Genomic DNA, 15,159 nt, shown 5'->3' with positions numbered 1-15,159 from the left:
GCCACGGATTCCCCTGTCTTCCCTCCTCCCACCCCTAGCCCTCCCACCCAATCCACACCGAATTCCCACCACCTCCAAGGCAAGGTCTCCCCAGGGGAGTCAGCCAAGGTAGGTCCAGTCCCCTCCTCCCTGCACCAAGGCTGAGCAAAGTGTCCCAGCATAGGCCCCAGGCTCCAAAAAGCCAGCCCATGCACCAAGGACTGGTGCCAGCTTCACTGCCTGGGGGCCTCCCAAACAGTTCAAGATAATCAACTGCCTCACTTATCCAGAGGGCACGATCCAGTTCCATGGGGGCTCCTCAGCCACTGGTTCACAATTCTTGCATTTCCACTAGTTTGGCTATTTGTCCCTATGCTTTTTCCATTCATGGTCTCAATATCTCTCGCCCATACAATCCCTCCACTCTCTCACTGATTGGAATCCTGGAGCTCCACCTGGGGCTTGGCTGTGGATCTCTGCATCCGCTTCCATCAGACACTGGATGAGAGTTCTATTATGACAGACAGGTGTTCAGGCATCCGATCACCAGAGCAGGTTAGCTCAGGCACTCTCTCAACCATTGCCAGTAGTCTACAGTGGAGGTATCTTTGTGCATTTCTGTGGACCTCTCTAGCACTCTGCTTCTTCCTATTCCCTTGAGGTCTTCATTCATCATGATAACTCCCTCCTCATTTTCCCACTCTGCTCCTAATCCAGCTGGGACCTCCTGCTCCCCTAAGGCTCTTTCCCCCGACCCTTGCCCTTGATTACCCCCCTCTCACCCCCAGTTTGCTGACGTACATCTCATCCATTTCTCTGTCATTGGGTGAACCCTGTGTCTTTCTCAGGGTCCTCTTTACTAGGTAGCCTCCCTGGAGTTGAGTTGCAGTCTGGTGATCCTTTGCTTTACATCTAGTATGCACTTATGAGTGAGTACATACCATGTTTGTCTTTCTGAGTCTGGGTTACCACACTCAGGATGACTTTTTCTAGTTCAATCCATTTGTCTGCAAATTTCATGATGTCATTGTTTTTCTCTGCTGAGTAGTACTCCATTGTGTATATGTACCACATTTTATTCATCCATTCTTCAGGTGAAGGACATCTAGGTTGTTTCCAGGTTCTGGCTATTACAAATAATGCTGCTATGAACATAGTTGAGCATGTGTCCTTGTGGTATGATTGAGAATTCCTTGGGTATATGCCCAAGGGTGGTATAACTGGGTCTTGAGGGAGGTTGATTCCCAATTTTCTAAGAAAGTGCCGTATTGATTTACAAAGTGGCTGTACAAGTTTGCATTCCCACCAACAGTGAAGGAGTGTTCCCCATGCTCCACATCCTCTCCAACATAAGCTGTCTTCAGTGGTTTTGCTCTTAGCCACTCTGACAGGTGTAAGATGGTATCTCAGAGTTGTTTTGATTTGCATTTCCCTGATGACTAAGGATGTTGAGCAATTTCTTAAATATCTTTCAGCCATTTGAGATTCTTCTGTTGAGAATTCTCTGTTTAGCTCTGTAGTTCATTTTTTAATTGGACTGTTGGGTATTTTGATGTCTAATTTCGTGAGTTCTTTATATGTTCTGGATATCAACCCTCTGTCAGATGTGGGGTTGGTGAAGATCTTTTCCCATTCTGTAGGCTGTTGTTTTGTCTTGTTGACCATGTCCTTTACCCTACAAAAGCATCTCAGTTTCAAGAGGTACAACTTATTAATTGTTTCTCTCAGTGTCTGTGCTACTAGTGCTATATTTAGGAAGTGATCTCCAGTACCAATGCATTCAAGACTACTTCCTACTTTCTCTTCTATCAAGTTCAGAGTGACTGGATTTATGTTGGGATCTTTGATCCACTTGGACTTAGTTTTGTGCATGGTGTCAGATATGGATATATTTGCAGTATTCTATCTGTTGACATCCAGTTATGCCAGCACCATTTGTTGAAGATGCTTTCCTTTTTCCATTGCATAGTTTTGGCTTCTTTGTTGACAATCATATGTTAATAGGTGTATGGATTAATGTCAGGGTCTTCAGTTTAGTTCCATTGGTCCACCTTTCAATTTGTATGCCAGTACCAAGCTGTTTTTATAACTGTACCTCTATAGTAGAGCTTGAAGTCAGGGATCATGATGTTGGGATCCAGAGTTTAGTTTATTGTACAGGATTCTTTTGGCTATCCTGGGTTTTTTGTTTTTCCGTATGAAGTTGAGTATTATTTTCCAGGTCTGTAAAGAACTGTGTTGGTATTTTGATGGGGACTGCACTGAATCTGTAGATTGCTTTTGGTAAGACTGCCATTTTTACTATGTTAATCCTACCTATAAATGAGCATGGGAGATTTTTCCATTTCTTGATATCTTCTTCAATTTCTTTCTTCAGGGACTTAAAGTTCTTGTCATAGAGGTCCTTCACTTGTTTAGTTAGAGTTACCACAAGGTATTTTATATCATTTGTGGCTATAGTAAAAAGTGATATATCTCTGATTTCTTTTTCAGCCTGTTTGTCATTGGTATATATGAGGGCTACTGATTTTTTTTTTTTTTAGCTAATCTTGTATCCTGATACATTGCTGAAGGTGTTTATAAGCTGTATGAGTTTCTTGGTAGAATTTTTGGGGTCACTTATGTATACTATCATGTCATCTGCAAATAGTGAAAGCTTGACTTCTTCCTTTCCAATTTGTATCCCCTTGATCTCCTTTTGTTGTCTTATTGCTCTAGCTAGAACTTCAAGTACTATATTGAATATCTATGGACAGAGCGGACAGCATTGTTTTGTTCCTGATTTTAGTGGAATCACTTTGAGTTCCTCTCCATTTAATTTGATGTTTGCTGTTGGCTAGCTGTAAATTGCCTTCATTATGCTTAGGTATGTTCTCTGTACTCCTGATCTCTCCAGGACCTTTATCATGAAGGGGTGTTGATTTTTTCAAAGGCCTTTTAAGCATCTAGTGAGATGATCATGTGGTTGTTTTTCTTTCAGTTTGTTTATATGGTGTATTACATTGACAGACTTTCATATATTGAACCACCCTTGCATCCATAGGATGAAGCCTACTTGGTCATGGTGGATAACTGTTTTGATGTGTTCTTGGAGTCTGTTTGCCAATATTTTATTGAGTATTTTTACATCAATGTTCATGAGGGAGATTGGTCTGTAGTTCTCTTTCTTTGTTGCATCTTTGGCTTGGGAATTAGAGTAATTGTAGCCTCATAGAAGGAGTTTGACAATGTTCCTTCTGTTTCTGTTGTGTGGAACAATTTAAAGAGTATTGGCAGGGCCGGAGAGATGATTCAGAGGTTAAGAGCACTGACTGCTCTCTTCCAGAGGTCCTGAGTTCAATTCCCAGCAACCACATGGTGGCTCACAACCATCTGTAATGAGATCTGGTGCCCTCTTCTGGCCTGCAGTCACATATGCTGTATACATAATAAATAAATCTTTTTTTAAAAAAGTATTGGTATTATCTCTTCTTTGAAGATCTGGTAGAATTCTGCATTGAAACAATCTGGTCCCGGACTTTTGTTTTTTGGGTGGGAGACTTTTAATGACTGTTTCTATTTCCTTAGGGGTTATTAGTCTATTTAAACAGTTTATCTGGTCTTGATTTAACTTAGGTATGTGGTACCTATCCAGAAAACTATCCATTTCTTTTAGATTTTCCAGTTTTGTGGAGTACAGGTTTTTGAAGTATGGCCTGATGTCTCTCTGGATTTCCTCAATATTAGGTGTTATGTCACCCTTTTCGTTTCTGATTTTGTTAATTTGGATGTTCTCTCTCTTTTGGTTAGTTTGGATAAGGGCTTGTGTATCTTGTTGATTTTCTCAAAGAACCAACTCTTTATTTCATTGATTCTTTGTATTGTTCTCTTTGTTTTGATTTTATTGATTTCAGCTCTCAATTTGATTATTTCCTGGTGTCTATTCCTCCTGAGTAACTTTGCTCCTTCTTGTTCTAGGGTTTTCAGGTGTGCTGTTAAGTCACTAGTGTGAGATTTCTCCAACTTCTTTATTTGGGCATTTAGTGCTCTGAATTTTCCTCTTAGCACTGCTTTCATAGTGTCCCATAAGTTTGGGTATGTGGTATATTCATTTTCATTGATCTCTATGAAGTATTTAATTTCTTTCTTTATTTCTTCCTTGACCCATTGGGTGATTCAATTGAGCATTATTCAGTTTCCATGAGATTGTAGGCTTTCTGTTGTTGTTGAAATCTAACTTTATACCATGGTGGTCTGATAGAACACAGGAGGTTATTCCAAATTTTTTGTATCTGTTGAGGTTTGCTTTGTGACCAAGGATGTGGTCGATTTTAGAGAAGGTTCCATGGGGTGCTGAGAAGAAGGTATATTCTTTTTTGTTAGGATGTAATGTTCTGTAAATATTGATTAAGTCCATTTGAGTCATCAGTTAAGTCCCTTATTTCTTTGTTAAGTTTCAATTTGACAGATCTGTCCAGTGGTGAGAGTGGGGTGTTAAAGTCTCCCACTATTACTGTGTGGGGTTTTATATGTGATTTAAGCTTTAGTAATGTTTCTTTTACATATGTGGTTGCCCTTGTGTTTGGGGCATAAATGTTCAGAATTGAAACTGCATCTTGGTGGATCTTTCCTGTCATGAGATGTATGATCTCTTTTGATTGATTTTAGTTTGGAGTCTATTTTCCTGGATATTAGGATGGCTACACCAGCTTGCTTCTTAAGACCATTTGATTGAAAAGACTTTTCCCAGCCTTTTAGTCTTAGGTTGTGTCTATCTTTGAAATTGAGTTGTGTTTCTTGTATGCAGCAGAAAGATGGGTCCTGCTTTCATATCTATTCTGTTAGCCTGTGTCTTTTTATAGGTGAATTAAGTCCATTAATATTAAGGGATATTAATGACGAGTGATTGTTAGTTCCTGTCATCTTTTGGTGGTAGTGTGTGTGTGTGTCCTTCTTTTCTTTGGAATTTACTGCTGTGGGGTTATCTATTGCCTGTGTCTTTGTGGGTGTATCTGACTTCTTTAGGTTGGAATTTTCCTTCTAGTGCTTTCTGTAGGGCTGGATTTGTGGATAGCTACTGTTTAAATCTGGTTGTCTTGGAATGTCTTGTTCACTCCATCTATGATGATTGAAATTTTGCTAGGTATATTAGTCTAGGCATCCATGGTCTCTTAGTGTCTGCATTACATTTGTCCAGGTCCTTCTAGCTTTCAAAGTCTCCATTGAGAAATCAGGTGTTATTCCGATAGGTTTGCCTTTATAAGTCACTTGGTCTTTTTCCTTTGCTGTTCTTAATATTCCTTCTTTATTCTGTACATTTAGTTGTTTAGTTATTATGTGGCAAGGGGACTTTTTGGGGGATCTAGTCTGTTTGGTGTTCTATAGGCTTCTTGTATCTTCATATGTGTTACCTTCTTTAAGTTGAGAAAGTTTTCTTCTGTGATCTTGTTGAATATATTTTCTGCGCCTTTGAGCTTGTATTCTTCTCCTTCTTCTATCCCTACTATTCTTAGGTTTGGTATTTTCATGGTGTCCCAGATTTCTTGGACAATTTGTGCTATGACTTTTTCGGCTTTGGTATTTTCTTTGACTGATGAATCCGTTTCCTCTATTGTAGCCTCTACACCAGAGATCTTCTCTTCCATCTCTTGTATTCTGTTGGTTATGCTTGCATCTGTGTTTCCTGTTTGTTTACTCAGATTTTCTATTTCCAGCGTTCCCTCTGTTTGTGTCTTCTTCACTGTTTCTATTTCCCTTTTCAGGTCTTGAACTGTTTCCCTCACCTGTTTAATTGCTTTTTCATGGGTTTTTTTTAAGGGATTTATTGATTTCTTCCAATTTGTTATTTGTCTTTTCCTCTATTTCTTTATAGATTTCTTCCAAATTTTTGTTTGTCTTTTCTCAATTTCTGTATTGATTTCTTCCACTTTTTGTTTATCTTTTCCTCAATTTCATTTTTCATTTTTTCTTGAAAGGCCTCTAGCATCTTCATGATGCTATTCTTTTTTTTTTCATGATGCTATTCTTAAGGTCACTTTCTTCTCCTTCTTCTACCTTGTGATGTTTAGGTCTTGCTGTTGGAGGAGGGCTAGGTTCTGGTGATGCTGTGTTGCTCTTTATGTTGTTTTTATGTACTTCTGCCTTGACATCTGCCCATCTCCTCCTCTAAAGGGTATAAGAGGTGCCTGTGTCTGAACGAGTTGCTGTTGGTCCACTCTATGCTTATTGTATCTGTGTCTCAGGGGGCCCTTCTGGGTCTAATCTTAGCTCTTGGTCTAATTGGAGAAGGCAGATTCTGTGACTCAGGTATCTGCTCTTGGGTCAATCCAAGCTAGTTGATTCTGTGAGTCACAGATCCGTTCTTCGTCTTCTAATGGCTCTTGGTCCAGTCAGAACTGACTGATTCTGTGTTTCTGATAGCCTCTCTTGGTCCAATGAGAGGTGGCAGCTTCTACTTCTCAGAAAGCCACTCTTGGTCTGATGACAGCTGGCAGGTTCCCTGTCTGCTGAGGTTACTCTTGATCCAATGACAACCCTTTTCCAATGAGAGCCCTCTCACCATCTATCTATCTATCTATCTATCTATCTATCCATCTATCTGGGTCCAAATAGAGCTCTCTAGGTCTGAATAGAGCTGGGGATTAGTTTCCAAGCCTCAGGAAGTGGCTGGGGCCCCAGGCAGATGGGAATGGGGGCAGGGCATGCAGATTGCAGGGTCTGCTACTGAGAGGTCTTGCTGAACAGGGAGCCTTCCCACAGGAGCCCTGCCTGCTCACTGGTCTGTTTTTAATCACTGCTCAGTTATCATCCCTAGTCATCAGCATCAATTGATCCAGTAGAGTAAAAGTTTAACTTCACTGACTTTTATCTTTTTAATCACATCCCAGCTAAATAGATTCCATAGATTCTTAATTCAAATATATCACATGAAGCACCCTAATAGAGTACTTGATGGACCCTCAAATGTCCCTATGAAATTTCACAATGCAGGCCTACATTGCTTTCAACATTCTCTTCCATGTTTCTAAACAATAACTCAGTAAACTCTAAGCACTCAATAGTTTGTCCAGCCCCAAATTCCAAAAATTTTTCACAGTCGTCTCTAAAACATCAAGGGCAAATCTTCCACAGAAATACAAGTGAAGCTAATACCATTTTTTGTCTTAGTTTAATTTCTGTTGCTCTAATAAACACTACAACCCAAAGCAACTCTGCATGGAAAGTATTTATTTCACCTCACAGATTACATAATAGCATGAAGGGAAGTTGGAGCAGGATCTGAAGTCAGGAACCCCACAGACTTGAACTGAATCAGAGATCATGGAGGAATCCTGCTTGTTGGCTTGTTCTCCATGTATTGCTCAGCTCATCATTTTTAGTATATAACCCAGAACCACCTGTTCATAAGTGGCATTGTCTAAAGTTTATTTGGGTTCTCATATCACTCATCAGTCAATCAAATGCCCACAGCCTTTTTTTTTCCATTTTTTTCTTTATTAAGAAATTCTCTACTCATTCCTTATGCTATCCACAGATACCCCCTCCTCCCTCATCCCACCCCCCAGCCCTCTTTCCCAAGCCACCCCACATCCCCACATCCCCCAAATCGAGGACTCCCATGGGGAGTCAACAGAGCCCAGCTCACTGAGCCTAGGCAGGTCCAAGCCCCTTCCCACTGCACCAAGGCTGTGCAAGGTATCACACCACAGGCACCGGACTCCCAAAAGCCTGCCCATAGACCAGGGACAGATCCCGATCCTCCTACCTGGGTGCCCCCCAAACAGTTGGAGCCAAACAACCATCTTCCATGTCCAGAGGGCCTAGTCCAGTCTTATGGGGGCTCCACAGCCACCAGTCCACAGTTCATGGGTTTCCACTAGTGCCCACAGGCTTTTTTACAGAGAAATCTGATGGAAGAAATTTCTCAATTTAGGTTCTTTCTTCCCAGATGCCTCTAAATAGTTTCATATCAACAAAAAACTAAACCACACAGATAGCCTCAAATAGAAATTTTTTAAGAATAAAAAATTTAAAGAAATATGCATGAAGAGGAAAAAAGCTGTATTAGCATTGCCTGTGATATCAAAGATTTAGAAGGCCAAGTGCTGGCACAGGTGCTCATAAAGAATATGTTTTCATCAGTAAATTCATTTTGCTTTGTTAGAAAAATGCCTTGAACATCAGATATATGGGAACACATTAATGTGGGTCTTTGTGAATTACCAAAACACTCCCATTGTGAGGGCCAATAACTACACTCTCAGCTACATCCTGCTCATTCCCCTCAAACACTGTTTTCTCTGCTCCCTGTTACTCCTTGAGCATCACACCATAGCTACTTGTATCCTACAGCAGACCACATTTGGAGTTGATTTCACAGTGGCTCTTTCAACTGTCTTGGCCAGGACAATAACTATAGTCATAGCCTTCAAGCTCAGTACTCCAGGAAGAAGGATGAGATAGATTCTGGTATCAGGAGCTCCTAACTTCATCATTCCCATCTGTACTCTGATCCAACTTATTCTATGAGGAATATGGTTGGGAACATCTCCTCCCTTTATTGACAGAGATGCACACACTGAACACGGTCAGATTGTCATTATATGCAACAAAGGCTCAGCTAATGCAAGGTTTCAAGGTGGCTTTCTTGGCTAGGAATCTCCCTGACAGATTCAGTGAAGCCAAGTTCCTGACATTCTGCCCGCTTGTGTTCTGCAGTGTCTCGGTCACCTTCCTCACTGTCTAACATCGCACCAAGGAGAAGCACAGTGACTGTGGAGGTCTTCTCCCTTTTGGCCTCCAGTACAGGGCTACTAGGGTGCATCTTTGTCCCAAAGTGCTACATAATTTCAATAAGACCAGATGCAAGATCTCCTCAAAATTTTAGTGATATATCATACCATTAAGTGTATATTAACTTTTATAGTTTTAATTGATACTCATATTTCTTGCAACCTTGACTTCAGGGTACATAAAAGAGTTAGATTTTACAGTGTAAAATATGGTTTAAAAAATGTGACATTAGTCACTTGTTTACAATAAGAAATTAGTGTTCCCTTTCCTCCAATCAAGATTTTGAAGCATTATTAAGCATTACTGTAATTGTTAGTAGTTTTAGTACTTTGTACTGTTAATATTTCTTCAGATAAGTGAAAAGTAGCCTCTTCTTGGAATTAGGCTTATAGTATTATACTGACACATGAAATTGAATTGACCAGAAAAGTGGAACTCTTCATCATGTAGAGATGGTTTGTTAAAAAGTTAGAAATATTAAACCTTCCAGGTCAAACCCACAAAGACTTTGTAATTTAGATCATCTTTGCAGTGTACACTGACAATATGGAAGAATGTGGAATTCTAAGAAAGAAAAAACATGTGGAAAAAACTGGGATTAATATTGTAGAAGACATGTAGGGACATGCAATTTGTTTGAAAAATACTTCTGGTCATTGAAGTATTGACCACAGAGTGGTGAAATGAACATATTTTACAGGTTTTTTTTTAATTAAGAAAAATTTTCCATTCATTTTACATACCAATCAAATATCCCCCTCTTCCCTCCTCCAACCCCCGGCCTCCCCCTCCCAAACCCACCCACCACTCCTCCCAACCCCACCCACCACTCCTCCCCACAAGAAAGCAAGACCTCCCATGAAGAGGCACATCCAGTAGAGGAGGCAAGTCCAAGCCCCTCCTCCTGCCTCAAGGCTGAGCGAGGTGTCCCATCATAGGTAGTGGGCTCCAAAAAGCCCACTCATGCACCAGGGATGGATTCTGATCCTACCACCAGGTGGCCCCCCAAGCAGATCAGGCTACAACACTGTCTCATCAGGCAAAGGGTCTAGCCCAGTCCCATGCAGGCTCCACAGCCCTTAAGAAATTGAGTTCTTTCACTACCTATGTGTGTTTTAATGGATTAAACTTCATCAACATTCTCTGAAGATCTAATTCTTTCCCCTTCAATACAAGGATCTATTTCACTGTATAAGTTGGATGGCTTTTACCTTAAGATGTATCACCGTAGAAGCGATGTCAGAGTGCATGAACTTTTTTGCCTGTTCAGCACCCAACACTGTTTGCTTAGTAAGTAAAGGGACACGTAGTAGATTCTCAGTGTGTTGGCCATATTACTTAGTGGAGAGTTGAGCATCTGGACACTTGCACGAGATTATACTTAAACCTTAAAATCATCTGATATTCAGTGAGATGGTGAAGGACAAATAATCCGAGTCCCTTCATGGCTTGGTGATAGTGGTCATGTTGGCAGTGTCCCATCTGAGACTCAGCCTGACACTGAGTGTAGCTCAAGAAGCAGATCTGAGTCTGGAATTTAAATCTGAGCCTCCATAATTAGCCATGAAGCTTAAAGATCTCACTTTTCACTTACAAGAAAAAAATTTCTGTCTTGAAGGACCTCAGAACTCCTTTATAATGTCTTACTAAGCCATCAGAGAAGCTATTTCTTGCATTAAGTGGTAATTAACACAAAGATGCACAAATGGACAATATGAGGAGAATAAGAGACTTTGGAAAACTCCATCCTAAATGGAATGTCTTCATCAAAATCCTCCCTTAAGGCATCTATGTGGAAGTAGGGGCAGAAAGATTGTAAGAGCCAGAGAGGTTGGATGAATTTTAGAAAACAGTGTTCCCCAGACACAACAGGACTTTAGTACATATGAAGTTATGAAGCCTGTAGGAGCATGTACAGTGATTGTGCAGATGCAATCCTGATGGGGATCTTAGGCCTGAGAAGAAGTGGACCTTGGGTCCAACACTAATCAAGAAGATATCTGCAATTGACACAGTGGGAAATTAGTTTTATCTAGTGCAGTCTCACTGGGTATATTAACCACACTACAGGGCAGGCCCTCTGCCCAATGTGTAGTTGGCCAACACAACATGAATTCTATTTTTGTCTTGTTGACTTTTTGTTTTGTTTGCTCATGTTTTGTCTCATTGGTTTTTCTTTGCTTGTTTTGATTTTCATTGTTATGTTTTGCAGGATTTTTATTTTTAAAGAGAGATATAAAGGGGCATGAAATAGGATGAGTAGAGATGTAGGAAGGATCTGCAATGAGATGGGGAAGGAAAAAACTTGATCAACATGTATTACATGGAAATTTAATTTCAAAATATTTTAAACTGAGCATGGTGGTTCATGCCTTTATTCACAGCACTCAGGAGGCAGAGGCAGGTGGATCTCTGAATTTGAGATCAGTCTGGTCTACAGAATGACTACCAGGAATATTACACAGAGAACCTGTCTCAAAAACGTTAAGAGCCAAAAATTATGTGATCTGTCATCAAAACAGTATACATTTATGGAAAGTGTAATTATGAATAAACTCTTAGATCAACAGTTAATGACAGTGATTTAGAAATTGATTGCAGACCCTGGTCTGCCATGTAGCTACTGCTCCTTCTAAATCAATCTTTTGTCCATAGCTGATTTACAATATCACTGGTATCCAGAATGTTGTATAGCTCTGTCTAGAATTCTTGTCTCATGTAAAGAAGATGATAATATAGCAGAAAATGATAGGAAAGGGTCTTCTGTAAATGAGTTTTCAAACCCAAAATGGAATTGTAACTTTCTGGTGATGTATAATAGTGGCCTTTGGTTAAGTATGGATCATATACTCCATAATGTGTATTGCAGTGGCATTGACTGTATTTGTGTGCTGCATTCAGCACCAGCCCTCTCCAGGAGCATTGCAACTCTACAAACTGAAAACATGTGCTCACCAAACCTTCCTTCAAACACCTGACTATCCATATCCCAGGCCTATCCACAGGCATCTTCTATTTAATCTTTAAAGATTTTTTGGCTTTAAGTTTGATATTTCTTTGAGGTTTTCATTCAGCCTACCAACTCTTTAGATACCTGTTAGCTGAGTGCAGTTAAATTTTCTTCTTACAGTATAGTGAAATTAGTGGCATCATTTGCAATGGGGTGCAATTGTAGACAGGGTAGACTTTTTTACTACTATTGATGCCCACTGCTTTATTCTAAAAGCAGCCAAGATTATGAATGTTAATAGAATATTAATTCTGAAAATTAAGCTTTAATATGGATCTTGATGTTTGAATTTAAATGGTAGTCACATTATGAAACATTTGAAAAGCCTACACTACGTTTGCAATGTGTGATTCACAATAACTAGGACTCATTTTTTCAAGTTAGAAGGCATTCATGGCCTCAAAATATAAAATGAAGTTACAAAATTTTGACCTATCAGATTTTATAGTCTACAGTGTATGTATATTTAAAAATCCCACAGTTTTCAATGCATGTGTACTTGTACTAATAGATTTTCAAAGGCTTTCAGAACTGTTAATTATACAAATTTTACCTTATTTGAATTAAAGAATATATCAAATGTATCACAGAATATAAAAAATTAAAACATTGATTAATAGAAAAGTAGGTACAGGTACATGTATTGTTTTGAGCAGGGTAGCGGCAAACATTGGTTTGTAATTTAGCATCTCTTACTTTATACGCATATTAAGGAGAAATCTTATTGATGTAAGGTGGCTTCACTACATGTTATGACTGAATATATAAAGAGATTCATTAATCTTTTTTTTTAATAATGCAACGTCTGGTGCAAGAGCTATTATAGTTCAAAAAATATCTCCTAAGGAAAAATATTGACCTACTAGTGCCAAGCCTGCAGTGATATGTGAAATGGAATATTTTTCAAGCAACTTTCTCTAGTGTCAGGTAGTTAGGTAAAATTTTACCTTTCTGTTAAAAGGATTTCGGGGCACAAAGACTTACATTCATTCCTTTCACTGTGCTACCATCCTCTGCCTTGTGTGCTTGCCATGGTTCAGTTCCTTAGTCACAGGCATAAATTACTGGGCTTAACTAACCATACAATGAAACTGCTACAGCTTAAGACAAATCACTCATCCCACTTTTCAAGTTGGTTTACACATGTTATATTTTATTGTGATAGAAAGCATTGAAAATAATTTAAACCGCAGCAGTTTTATTCACTGCTGATGAGAGTGCAAACTAATGGAAAACAGACTGGAGATTCCTCCAAAATCACAAAATAGATCTGCCATGTGATTCAGCTATAATATTCCTGAGCATAGGCCAAAGAACTCTGTATCTCACCTCATAGAGACTAGCTCATCCTTGATCATTTCTGCTCCATTCACAGTAGCCAGGAAAGAGAAGCAGTCTAGACATCCATTAGCTATTAATGAAAAATGAAAATGAGTTACAAGTATTCAGTGGAGATTATTCAGCAGTTAAGAAAAACGAAATTCTGACAGTTGCAGGTAAATGCATGGATCTGGAAACAATCACTCTGAATGAGCTGGCGCAGACTCAGTATGACAAACATCCTACATTTTCTGTCATGTATGGATGTCAGCTATGGATATTTAGATATATGTGTTTCATTTTGAATACTCATAGAATTTAGGAAACTAATAATGTGCCATGGGGATGGAAAGATCATTGAAAGGAGGAGAGATAGAATGTCATGGTTAAACAAAGGTTTAAGGGGATAATGGAAAAATAGTGATTAAATGGGGTTGAGAAAGGTAGAGCAAGGAAGAGGAGGGAATAAGTGAAGGGATAATGAACATCAAGGGCCTTTTTGAAAAATCACACAGCCCTCATTTCACACTAATCAGTTATCCCAAACTAAGTGGTCAGCCCTAAAAACATACACACAAATAATATTATGCTAACTAAGCAGGTTGTATTTATGTATTTATGATCAGATATAACAACTATTAATGAAATAGAGGGTCATGGATTTCAAAGAGAGTAATGAGGGGTATATAGGAAGGCTTCAGGAGAGGAAGAGGAATGATATAAATATAATCATAACAATACAATCAAAAACAATAAAAGTACTAATTTTAAGTGTGATCGGGATGCAGAAGTATAGCTTTCCACAACTGATAGCTTCTAATGGGGGGTAAGGGAGGGAAAGGATTCAGTCTGTCTAAGGAGCAAGCCACTGATAGTTTAACCATGCTCCAGTGAGTATGTAAATAACACAAATTGGACCTGGTTTTTTTCTTATTTTTCATTCTTTTCATTTTTACTTTTTTTAGGGTGGCATTACAGTGGTGAAGGATGGGCATGAAAGTACTAGAAAGTGAGTGTGATTTGGGTGCATGATATGAAATTCCCAGAGAATCAATAAAAATGTTATGTTCAAAAGTAATAATTTTTTTTGGTTTTTTTTTTTTTGAGACAGGGTTTCTCTGTGTAGCTTTGCGCCTTTCCTGGAACTCACTTTGGAGACCAGGCTGGTCTCGAACTCATAGAGATCCGCCTGCCTCTGCCTCCCGAGTGCTGGGATTAAAGGCGTGCGCCACCACCACCCAGCCAAAAGTAATAATTTTTAAAATATTAAAAGTTGCAGGGAAACCAAGTAGTACTGTAGAAGCTTCCTGAAATATATCCTTGCAAATACTTTAGAAGCATTTTAATGGAATTACACAATAACTTGTGGAGTACATGTGTAGTAGACACCACATGCAAGCAAATAAACGTCAATACCAGAAATAGATTGTCTCTTTTGGAATTGTTGCCAGTGGGTTCCCATTGACCCCAAATGTTACAGTCTATTGACATTGTTCTGGATTGCTCTCCAGAACTTGATGGTAGCATATTGCTGAAGATATTAAATGTTTGATTCACAAAATATGGAGAAATCAACCTGATGCTAAGGTGGAAACTTCCAACTATCTTTTATACTGTGAGATGGTACTGTGTACACTACCGGAGAAAAGTAACTAACACTCTTACCCAGCTGCAAACTGTAGGGGCTACAATAATGACTGTCTTGTCAAGATATAGACACTGTTGCAATAGCAGCATGAATGCTATGGCAGTAATAAACCACTTTCTGATTGGACTTAAGGTTTACTACACAACATGGATCACATAACCTGGACTATTTTCAAGAACAAGGACTTATGGATAGAGAAGACATAGGCCCTAGAAGAGAACTTCTTACTATCATTCAGCTAAATGGACATAGTACTAATACAGCTCCTTATGAAGTATTGCTACATCCACAGAGTAGTACATCTTACAGCATTCATCAGAGAAGCCTCATTCAGTAGATGGCTATTAATAGAGGGACCACAACTGGTCCACATGCAGATAATAAGAGACTCTTGTGTCTCAGATATAAGTGGGAAGTCAATATCACATCC

Source organism: Peromyscus eremicus, unplaced genomic scaffold, assembly GCF_949786415.1.
Source record: "Peromyscus eremicus unplaced genomic scaffold, PerEre_H2_v1 PerEre#2#chr22_unloc_1, whole genome shotgun sequence".
Classification (NCBI taxonomy): domain Eukaryota; kingdom Metazoa; phylum Chordata; class Mammalia; order Rodentia; family Cricetidae; genus Peromyscus; species Peromyscus eremicus.
The sequence above is the reverse complement of the archived record's forward strand: the minus strand, read 5'-3'. Positions refer to the sequence as shown.